This window comes from Rattus norvegicus, chromosome 6, assembly GCF_036323735.1.
Source record: "Rattus norvegicus strain BN/NHsdMcwi chromosome 6, GRCr8, whole genome shotgun sequence".
Taxonomy (NCBI): domain Eukaryota; kingdom Metazoa; phylum Chordata; class Mammalia; order Rodentia; family Muridae; genus Rattus; species Rattus norvegicus.
Window position 1 is genome coordinate 21,541,885 of NC_086024.1, and position 12,184 is coordinate 21,554,068.

The window sequence follows — 12,184 nt, forward strand, 5'->3', positions numbered from 1 at the left end:
ACTAAACCTCTGTTGTTTATAAACTCCCCAGGCTTTGGTGGTGTGTAATAGCTGCCTCAACAGATGAAGCCATGAGTGAAAATTCAAATGTCTCCACCATGTTAAGCCTACAGAAGACTTTGATATAGCCGCCTGTGCTTATGGTGTCTCCCAGTCCCCAAAAGATGCTTTTGGGCCTTTGTCCTAGAAAGGAGTCAAGGGCAGCCCAAGGTACTCTGAGGATAGAGGTGGCGGTGGTGGTGGCAGGAGGTGGGAGGCATCCCCTCCTTCACTCCAGGTCTGCCAGAAAGAGAGAGAGACCTTGTGCTGTGGTGGCAGCACACTGGTCCTTCTGGAACATCTGGATCCTCAAACTAAGCTAGCCTCAAATGGATTTCTGGATTCCCATCCCCAGTAGAAACATAAGATCAGAAAGTGAGCTCCTTTGTGGCTGAATGATGCAAACTGTTGAGATTCTTATTCAGAAGAAGGGAATCTGGTAGTAAAACATGGTTATGAAACCATGAGATGGCACTTAGAGTCATTAATAAACAACATTGCATTTTTAAATGGTGGATTATGGACCAATTATAAATGTAAAGATACTCCTTTATTTCAAAGGGAGACATTTAAAGAGTTCATTAACATGAACTTCCAAGAGTTGAATTAGACAAAGTTAACTTTTAAGTTTTAATAGTGTAAGTGCCAAATAGTATGTTTTTATAGATGGAGAAAATGAATAATCCATATTTTATATCCATGAGAAGGTAATGTTTTAAAGCAAGACATAACCAGATTGTAATGGATAAAATTTGGAAAAATTGTTAAAGGCAAAAAAAATTTTTGATGGCTTCTAGGAAAAGGGGAATGTTCACTATTGGCATCTCCTAACCAAAACATTTTGCCCAAGGCTTGTCACCAATTCACAAACCGAGCCACTGAGTGATATTGGTTTGGACAGAGTCAACAACATTTTCCTAAGAGCAATAAGATGCCAACAGTGCAAGAAGGCGACACCAACATCATGTCCTTCCTTGTAACCTGTCACTATTGTAAAACCAAAGACTGTATTTATCAAAGTTCACTCTTTACTTTTTCCTCTACTGAAGCAGCTTTGGCCTTGGATGAGGCATATGTGGAGGTCCCAGATTTCTGGGTCTAGAATGAGAAGGCACTCATTGTAGAGTCTCTTCTCTGTCCTTTAGGTCATGCGTATACACCTAGAGTTCCCAAGAACTGTAAAATACCTAAGTATGTTATGCATGAGGCTGCTTTACTAGGTTGCCTGGCTTAACTAGATTGTATCCATAGGTGAGGAAAAAGGCAATCCTTCCTTCTGAAGGAATGACAAGCTTCCCCTTTCAGTGTTTAGCAGACCCACTTCTGCCTAAGACACAACCTCCACCACATTTTTTGTTTGTTTCTTTGTTTTGTGGTTTTTGGGTTTTAGTCAATGGTAGGGATGAGAATGGGACTAGGAAAAGAAAGACCACAGAACACAGCTAGTAAGTAGGGACGGGATAACTTGTGAAGATACTCGGGGGAGTTGTCCTTAAAACATAGAATAGGAGCTAGGGACTAAAGGTACAGTCAATGTCCCCAAGTCTGGTAAATGGAGGTGTTGTGGCTCCATGTTTGTGTGACTGCCTGAGCTTCCAGCAGAGGCACCTAGAGCTCTGAGCACTAGGAAGCCATGAGAGAAGTCAGCCCAGGGCAAGGCTGCATCATCCTCTGCAGTACCACATGAAGACCGAAGCCGGGGCTGGGGATTTAGCTCAGTGGTAGAGCGCTTACCTAGGAAGCGCAAGGCCCTGGGTTCGGTCCCCAGCTCCGAAAAAAAGAACCAAAAAAAAAAAAAAAAAAAAAAAAGACCGAAGCCCTAGGGAGAACCATGCTGAACGCCTCTCCAGTGTTTCTAGACCAGGTTTCTTGTAATTACCTCAAATGAGGGGCAAAGAAAGAACACTAAACGTTTACTTGGGATTTCCCAACCAGCTGGTGAGTAGAAGGCTAAGTCAGAGTTGCTTTAGAAAAAAGGAAGATGAGTTGTCTACATGTCCAAAATTACAGAGCAAATGCAAACCGATTGCATGCAGACATACTTTTTTTTTTCTCTCCACATCAGGAAAACTGCCTAGAAACGTCTTCAGATTCTGAACGGTTCCTATACCATGAAACAGTTCAAAGCCTCTAGTCTAGGAGATACACAGTGGTTTCAGGCAGATTTCCAGAGATACGGATTTATGAACAAATGATTCTTAAGAAAGCAGTTCTAAAGGAGGCTGACACAGAAGTGGGTAGAGCCCCAGAAGGAGGGTGAAGCCAGGTAAGCGGCTGGCCTTAGGCTAGGTCTACTAGAAGGTGGCTTCTCCCTGACCCAGCAGATCGATTTACAGTGTTGCACCCCTGTCAGACCCTTCATCAAGGGCCATGGGCAGAGTTTGGAGACTAAATTCTTAGGACCTTTGGGCTGAAGAACTCTTTGAATTGTCTTCTAAATGCTAAAGAACAGTTCTCCCAAGAGCTTCAGACACTGACTTGGAAATAAAAGCGCAACACAGAGGCAGGGGAGTCTGATTGGGGAAGGGGGGTGAGTAGAAGCCCCAGGACGATCCTTCACTCCACCCCAAGAAAAATGTACTTTAAAATGTATTTTGTAAACAGAAGGACAAGGAGATGAGCATAAGAACATCAAAAAAATGTCCAGCAGAAAGCTAGACCTACATCAGGGAAACTGTTGGTGTGCCCTAGGGATAGACTCAGAACAAGAATGGAAGTCCAGCCCATTCCCTCGGTTGCCTCTGCTCTAAAACCCTTTCTTCTCTCACAGCCCCTCAGAGGTCAATTCTGCATGTCTTGAGCTCTGGCCATAACTCTGGGCTTGGCACTTCCCTGTTCCGTGCCCTCTTGTAAAGCCCCCTTCTGAGCGTGTCTCCTTTCCTGGGTCATCTCATCAGCAACTTTTTCTTCTAGGACATTTTCTGTTTCATTTTGCTGTAGCCTAGTCCTGCTTTGCACAATGGGACTCCTTTCTGTCACCAAGCATGTTTGTATAAGGTGCGTTCTGACGCAAAGGAAGTTCTCTCAGAGAATTGAAGTTGGTGGCACTTCCTGAGTCACTTTTTAAACGGCTGGTTACCTAGATAATTGATATGTAGTATGTGCACACACACACACACACACACACACACACACACACACATGCACACACACAGACAGAGACAGAGTGGGAGAGGGGAAGGGAAGGGGGAGGGAGAGGAGAGAGAGAGAAAGAGAGAGAGAGAGAGAGAGAGAGAGAGAGAGAGAGAGAGAGAGAGAGAGAAATTGAGGTATACAGGACGAGTACCTGAGGTCGTTTTACTAACTGGCCATAAAACAAAGACCAAACTCAAACATTCAGCTCCTTCCATGGTCTTTGCTTCCTAGCACACTGCCTCCCAAGTATTCAAGCATTTTATATCAACAGCAATAAATATAAAATAGTTTCTCGGGGAAAAGCAATTCAAGCTAAGTGCCAAATACATTCCTTAGATACATGGAAACAAGTTAGTAGTCATTCCAAAATAAAACAAATGAGCCTTCCCAGACAGTAACAGATGATTCTGCTGGGCTAGAGGAGACAGATGGGAGAGACTGTTAATTTGAAAAGCTATGGCTTCAATAATTTTCTTCATTCAATAGTTGAAAATTTTTTTCATCAAAAATAAAATACTTCTGTATGGATCATCCAGTTGAAAGGGGTTTCGGTAAGATAAATTCATTTTCTTCCCTTCACACAGAAAGGGCTATTACTGTCTCCATTGCTCAAGAAGTTAGCTGTATACAAGAAGTCATGTTACTGGCTCAAGAGAAAGGTAAATGGCAGACCCTCTGTTCCCTCTTCTAGAAGCTGCATCTCTCCGGGTTCTTTTCTAGCAAATTCTATCCCACGATTTACTCACAAGAGAGAGCTGTTTTTTATAATCCTCCCAGCAGCCTCGTGTGACAAGTCAGTCTTTTCTTCATTTCTGGTAAACTGAATCCTGGAGAAATTAAGAAACATGCATAAAAGTAGCACACTAGCGCGTGACATAGTGTGTCCTAAGTCTAACGACATAGCACGCCCCAAACCCCACCTGCTGCCTACAAACTGCATGCTCTGTCCTTACACTGCTGTCTAGTTACTGCCATTTCTAGAGGAGACATGTTTTATGGATGTGCCAGCTTGGATGTTACAGGGGAGAAAAGCCAGGGGTCTTGGCTACGGTGTGAGGTGCTACAGGTAAGCAGTTACCCCCTATCATATGGTTTCTTGGCTGTACGGGCTCTGAGTCTCAAAGGCTTCCAGTGAATCAGTGATAATTCCGTGTCCTGTTCTATTCCAGAAGCCTGGGTTAGATCAGCGACCAAAATGGAAAAGTCCTTGCCTGCTGGGATTTACATTCCTGTGGGATGAGGCAAACATGAACAAATGATGAGATATAAAATTTGGCAAGTGGTGATAAATGCTATGGAAAATTAAAGCAATAAGAAAGCCTCCGCATGAGTTGTGTGTGTGTGTGTGTGTGTGTGTGTGTGTGTGTGTACGCATGCATGTTTGCATATGTGTCTTTGTGTGTGTATAAGAGTTCAGGAAAGTCACATCTGAAATGGGACCTGAAAGAGACAAAGGAACTGTGTGTACAGGTGTCTGCTGGCGCTTTCTGAACAGAGAAAGCTGCAAAAGCTCAGCCCCTAAGGTCTCCTCTCAGTGGGTCTTAGAAGCAAATAAATAAATAAAAATAAAAAATAAATTAATAAAAGAAAAAACACAGTCCAGTATATCTAGGAGTTTATACATTTGCCTTCATGTATAAGACATTTAAAAGCATAAGAAAAAAAGCATGTCTGTTTCAGTGACAATCAGTAAAAGAAGGTTCCATGGTTTGGATACTTTTGTCCCCAAAGGTTCATGTATTGGGAGTTTTTGCCTCAGGGAAGCGAAACCTTTAAGAGGCATGGCCTAAAGAGAGGTCCTTAGGTTGCCAAGGGCACTTCCCTCTGGAAGGAATATTGGTTTCCAGGAGGGAAGGCTCTTAAGCTTGAGCCCGATGCCGAGTCTCTCTTTGCCTTTCTATAAGCAAATGTGATCCTTTCCCCCTTTCTCCTGTCATTCACCATGAGGCTCCGAGTGAGCCATGCTGTGTGGACCTGCAGTTCCTAGAGCTGCATGGACTAATGTCACAGAACAGGGACTTTGGAACGGCTGTGTACAGTAAACTGGCAGTGCAAGTTAAAGTCACATGCTACAAAGAGAATAAGTCAAATACAGTGGGACTGCTGGGGAATAAATGTGGTTTCCAATCACAGAGGGTCAGCATTCAACCTCTGGTTTCAAGACTTTCTTTTGCATTCAGCCGCATTTTACAGTTGAATGAAATGCACAGTGTTCTCATTTGCTTTGCTTTGTTTTGAGAGAAGATCTCGCTATTTAACCCAAGCTCGTCTTAGAACTGACTATGGTGTGCGGTCTCAAGCCTATCGTCTTCTTATCTCTGCTTCCTCAGTCTTTTTCTTCAGTGCCCCAGGATTCAAAGGTCGAGGCCATCATGCCTTGCCGCTCTTTTCTGGCTATGATGCATGTGGGCCGCTGATGTGAAATAGATGGACTCAGATCCTCTAATTGAAACGGAAACCTTGCTCTCTCTCCACTCCTGAGATTCCTTCACACAACCCTAAGAAAAAGCTTCCCAGCGGCTGACCTACCAAACCAGGTGAGTCTGTGTGAGGCGAATCTGAGGGCCATTGAAGAAGCGTTTAGTACTTACTAGATCAGAGTCCCCGTAGTCTTCTGTGCTGGCCCCTGCTGTTCACGACCACTGATCTTACTTGGCCTCCAGCTACAAGTCTTCATCTTCCAGTTTTGACCCCATGCCTAGCTGAGCTGAAACTCCATAGCAGGCTGCCTTTCTCTGTCCATGAAACCATACTAAAACATCTGTTTCTCTCTGCTGCTCCCCAAGGCTGGATGCAGCTGTCGGAGGGGCGTCTCTGTTAGGCTCCTCACCTCTCCTGCACCATCTGTGGGATCTGGGCACTCAGTGTTTGAGAGGTCCTTGTTCAGGTATACATTTCAAATTGAACTATTTTTTATGTCCAAGGTGAGACCATAGCCTGGAAAACAGGAGTCTGTTAGGAGTATATATCATGGAACACACAGAAAATATAGCAGTGAAATCGTCCTGTACTTACATACTGAAAAAGCCAAAGAGTCTTTTTTGCTTCATTTTAAAATCTTTCATGCCATATATTTTGATCATGTTTCCCCTTTCCCAACTCTTCCTAAATTCTCTCCACCTCCCTACCCATATTTATGTTCTCTTTTTCTGTCTTTCTGTCTCTCCGACTCTGTCTCTCTGTCTGTTTCTCTCTCATTTTCTTTTTTCTCACCCTTTTCAAAAACACCCACAAGACCCCCAAATGAAAATCAAAGCAAACAGAAAACAAATAGATGCCAAACAACACAAAATGAAACAAATAAAACACACACACACACACACACACACACACACACACACACACACTACATGGGTGCAATGATCAACTACGTAGAGGCATGGGGCATGCCCTGAAGTGTAGTTGATATGAAATACCCAACAGGTTTCAATTACAAATTGTTTCTTGGTTAGGGCTGGGACACCATGTGCACTTCCCCTTCTCAGTGCCTGGTCCCTGTCTGGCTTGAATCTCTTAAGATCTCTTATGGTTTTTACCAGAGCCTCTGTGGACGTATATATGCACCAGTCTGTTGTGTCTGGTAGACACTGCTTTCTTGGTCATCTATGACCTCTGGATATTCTCTTTCTGCATCCGCAGATTCCTGGGTCTTGGGAGTAGGGAGATTTTGATGAAGACATCTAATTTAGAACTGGTTCCTCCAAAGTCTTCTAATCTAGGCACGTTGTCTAATTGTGAGTCTCTCTGTTAGTTCTGTATAGTGTAAGAAGATGCTTCTCTGATGAAGGTTGAATGAGTCACTGATATATGGATAAGGCAGTGTGTCATTAGGAGTCATTTTATTGCCATGCTCCTTTAGCAGAAGAGTAGTAGTAAGTTTTCCTCTAGGCCTATAACATATCGAGTATCAAGTTCTTGGCCATTTTGGAAGTGTCAGGAATGAGTTCTATCTTGTGGAGTGTACCTTAATTTCAATATTTAAATAAGTGGTTGATTATTCCCATAACATTTGTACCATTATTGTGCCAGTTTATTTTGCAGATAGGTTACTGTTGCAAGGGTTTTTAGCTGGTATATGTTGATTAAGTTTCTCGTCCAGTGGATTACAGAGTATCTTCCAGAACCATGAACACTAATCGGTAAGGGTGTAGCTTCTAGTTGGGAACCAGCTCAACTTCTCTGTGTCTAGTGATATAAGTAAGTGTTGTATTCAGCAAGAGGAATTTACTGTTGGGTTGTGGAGGGCAGCCAATAGCCTCAACAATATGGCATGTGATGTTTGGAGAGTCCATAGTTACCCATGGATCATCAAGACGTAACTTGAAGTCTTAGGACAGTAACACAAACCCATTCCTGACTTCATGCCTTTATAGATAATGTACTTCTTAACTTGAAAAATCCTTTTCCTTGGTAAAGTCTATGCATCATTCAAGGAACCTAAACTTTTACCTTAATACTTCCTCAAATTCAATTGACCTATATTACCTTCTACATTCATTTATTATAGCTCTCATCTTATTACATTAGAAAAATGGGATTATGCACCTTTGCCACTGACACGGAACTACCTTTGTGAATAAGAACTGTATCTTAGATATACATCTTATCTACAACGTGAGGTGCCCCAGCTGCCATTTGCACAGAACTGGTGCTGGATACCCTTGCTGATTGACGTTGTATCAGTCCTGCTTGGGGTTATGGGAAATGTGAGTCCTTCCCACACATAGACTTTGAGAAGTTGCCAACTTTGAGAAGTTGAAGAGTCACCATTAATTATTTGTTCAGCCAAGTTGATAATGTGTTGAAAAATAAAATGACTATGTGACTATACTGTTATTGACCGTTGAAAGTTTGTGATGGATGGACCCAGCCTCACCTTTGCTCTCATTCAGTCTCAAGTCTTCTTAAACATTCTTCTATTTGTTCACGCATGCTGGATCTGTTCTGAGGCAGACATGTTGCTATGGCCACCACAGCCAGCACTGACACATTCCCCCTCATGCTGGCCACAGTCCCTGGTAACTATCAGCTTTGACAAGAGTGGAAAGCAAAAATCTGTGGGAAAAAATATGAAGTTAGAATCCAACATTGGATCTAATTGTTCCCTCATTATATAAAGATGATCTCATGTTTTCTCACTGTCATGTGGTGACTCTCGCATGATCCTGAGACAGAAAGAAAGAACTTACCCAGGACAGAACTGACTCTTCTGACAGACCCATGAGTCTAGCTAATGGTGCCTCTGGCCAACTTAAGATCAACTAAAAAGCCAGTTCCCAAATTCACAGTGCACATGAAGGCTACAGAGAACGGTCAATCCCTTCAACAGCTCTGACATAATTGAAGCCACTTCATTTGCAGAAATTTGTAAAAAGTAGATTATCCCAGATCCATGTTCTAAAACTAAGAACAAAACAACTTCAATCACAGAAAATGTCAGCTTCACTTGTCCCCTAATCACTGCCTTGTGATTAAAGACTTTCCAAGTTTTGTGTTGAAATATTAATTCCAACCCCCATCTTCTCTACTCCCTGCCACCGACAGGTCACCCTTCTGAGCATTTTTGTCTTAACTTAAAACATTCAAAGTGCATAGCCTTGCTTTCAGGGATAGTCATTTATTTTACATGGGATTTACTGTGTTTGTTGTCAAACATTTGATCTCTTCTTCCTAAATTCCTCTAGGATTTCCAGCTAGCTAATGTGGCTTTCATGTTTCCAACAGAAATAACAAACAAAAACACAAGAGAAATGCAAGCATCTTGCTGAAATGCGGAGCATCTGGGGTTATCACTAAAAGAGGCCCGAGTCATGGCTCCAGAGCAAGGAGATTCTGAGGAACTGTCTGAGGAGACAAATCACATTAAATGTGTTTATTTGGTTTTCTGAAATGTCCGTTTCTCTGGCTTTATTTACATTTCATTAATATGAACTTCTTCAACCTGAGACACATTGAGTTCTTCTGATTTCACTTTCACAAGCAGCCAGAAAGTGAGACGGATCCTAAACAAACTCTTGGGTGATATGAAAGCTCTGTAGTTATAGAAGCATGAGGACTCTAAGTGGACCAGAGTCCACTTCCTCTACAGAAGGGGTGGTTTTCCATTCCCTTAAGAAATGGTTCACTTTTGTTATCCAGCAAGCTGAGAGAGTGTAGGACTACCCTCGGGATCAAGGGTTAATGGACAAGTTGTAAATTCCTCAACAAGGTCCAATTCATTAGTCTTGATCACTTTCAGTTTGAGTTAACCAAATTCTAATTAAGCACAGTTTGTTATAATGAAGTCGGAGACCAGGTTTGGCCCTGTCTACCTGGGCTTGCAATATTGCAGACTTCATACTTAATTAAGGTAAAGAATTCCTTTTGACTCTCACAGCCAGGATTTTCCATTTATTCCACGTGGAGTGCCAGTTGGCTTCCACAGAGCCTGCAAGCATGTGCCTTTGGCACAGCTGGACAATTTGTGAACTTCTGTGGAATTAAAGAGGTGCCATATCCTTGAGAAACATTCCTAGTCACCTGGATTCCAATTTATTCTCACCACTGATCAACCTGTTCCAAGTCATAACAAGCACGTGCATAGTGGAGGTGGGGAACAGTGGGTGTCAACCACAATGTTCCAGAGAAGTCGCCTTTCTCCCTAGGCCAACTGCTTGAATTCTGTGAAGCCTGATAGAGAAGTCAACAATTCTGACTCCAATCTGGTTCCAAAACTAATCTGAAGCTAGAAGAAGGAAAGACCCCAGGGTCGTCCTTGTGGTAGCCTGGGCTTTGGGAGACCACAAAAGGAAGAACTTCCCTTGGAGATCTGCATGATAGCAGATCTGGAACAAGAGGACTAGCTCCAGTTCCCCCACTGTCCTGCTGGAGCTGCTGGTTAGAAGACCCTGAACAAGTACTTCACTTCTCTGAGACTTGGTCTTCTCATCTACAAAGAGAGAGGGTGTGAGTAGACCCATGCTTCTCAAACAATCTGTGATGGAGAGACACTCCTCTTTCCTTCCTTTACTTTCAGAAATCCACTGTACACTGAGATTTTTTGTGAAGAACAGTAAACATTGTCAGAAAAAAAAGATGATGAGTTGTTGAAGCAGTGTCAAATTGCCTTAAAAGCGTCTGAGCGTTGACCTTTTTTATATTTATACCACCATGAACTGCTAAAATCGTATGACCTACAGTCATCTGCAGACCATGAAGAGCACTGGACGACATGACATCTTGACTCTCTCTCAGATATCAGTCTCTGCTGCTCACAATCAACCTACCGTCTGCTAGGCTTTCCCAAGCATCTAAATGAGCTTACTGGTGTGGTTACTCTCACACTTCTGGAGTACCTTCCAGAGTCTTCTAGGACTCTTGTAGAAAGTACTGTAAAGTCTGTGGCTAGTGAACAGCGCAAGTCATCTCTCACAGTTCTGGAGTGTGGGAGGTCTGAGATCAGAACACTAGCATTTGTACCAGTGATGAGAGCTGATTGCTGCTTCACTGTTAATGGTTATTGTGTTCTCATGGTAGAATGGGCAAGAAGAGGTCCTTTTGGTGCCTCTTTTCTAGAAAACAAACAAACAAACAAAAAAGATATAATCCCATTCCTCCATAGCCCCAGCTTCAAATACCAGCAAACTGAAGGTTAAGGTGTGAAGCTACGAGTTTTGAAAGGATATAAATATTCAGATTGCAGATTGGAGCGTGCACCAAAGACAGAGATGGTTGCTATGCAACTAGAAACATTTCTGTCTCTGTCTTCCTCTTTGTCATTCTTTCTGGAATCCTGGCACTGTCTCACGGTGTCAGGGGACCCAAAGCAAATCATGTAACCTGTTGGTACTTTGTGATTTTGAGAACAATAATAATGCCTTCTTCATAGGAATAGTGTGTTTACGTGTGTGTGTGTGTGTGTGTGTGTGTGTGTGTGTGTGTGTGTGTGTGTGTATACAAGTTTGAGGACCACAGCCAGACTTTTTTTTAATCTTCTTCCATTGCTTGTCACCTTATTTTTGGAGACAGGGTCTCTCAGTGACTCTTGCTCTCTCTTAGCTAGACTGGCTGGAAAACAATCCCCCTCCCCACTTGAATCTGCCTGTTTCACCCAGATCCAGCACTGAAATTACAGATGCATACTACTACAACAACTTTTTACACAGGTTCTAGGGAATTGAATTCCAGCCTCTGTGTTAGCATAACAAACACTTTACTGAGTCCTATCCTCAACCCTTGAGAGTATTTTCAATAAAGGTTTATTTTAATATAATTTTAGCCTAGAGAAAAGTCATTATATTAGTGTAAGAAGCCCTGCTTTCTTTCTTAGTCCTTCTTTTCTCAACTGCCTTGTACTTTTCTTTCTCCTTTCCCATCCATTTTTTTCCTTTTCTTTTTTTCTGAACTACTTGAGGGTAGTATACATCTGTCTTGACCACTGAACTGCTCTAAATATTAATGAAATTGATATATATGAAATGCTAAAAAGCTGTTGGGCACACACAGTCAGCCCTCATAAATCATTAGGTCTTACGCTTAATTTTCAAAGATCATTCTGCACACTCAAAAGGGAGCTCTAATACTGTCACTGGAAGGCTATTTCACATGAAGATCTGCCCCTGTAGCTCCACCCTTCTCAAATATTCGTGTCAGATTCACTTACTTTCAAATGTGTTGGATTTGACCAACTTTAAAGAAAGTTTTCTATGCCATGTATAGCGAGTCTTGAAGGCTAGCGCAGAGTGTATCTGCTCTAAATTACCCCGTGGCATTAAATCCAAAGAATTCTGGGGCATGAACTGTTTTTAAAAAACAAACTTGAGCTACTACTGCTGACATAATATTAAATTAAGAGTGGTGACTAAGAACCAGGCCCTTACTGCTTTTGCTGCTTGCTCTGTTCTCTGGGGAATAAGAGCACTGTTTTCTAGGAAATTCAAACGTTACCTTTTGAACAAAATGCCCTGAACGTCTCAAATACCTCTTTCTTTCTGTATCTAATATGTTTGCTGATTTGCATAACATGTCCATA

At 42.3% G+C, this 12,184-nt stretch overlaps 1 long non-coding RNA gene across 2 annotated transcripts; it reads left to right on the forward strand.

Annotated features, from left to right (window-relative positions):
* The first annotated feature begins 3,696 nt into the window (after nt 1-3,696).
* LOC103692532 (uncharacterized) lies at nt 3,697-10,742 on the forward strand. Of its 2 annotated transcripts, none has more exons than XR_592828.3 (3): nt 3,697-3,833; nt 5,505-5,711; nt 8,899-10,742. It is a non-coding gene; the product is annotated as an uncharacterized LOC103692532 (long non-coding RNA). The 2 variants fall into 2 exon arrangements; XR_005486355.1 differs by lacking the exon at nt 3,697-3,833 and adding an exon at nt 4,105-4,240.
* Nucleotides 10,743-12,184: the final 1,442 nt, after the last annotated feature.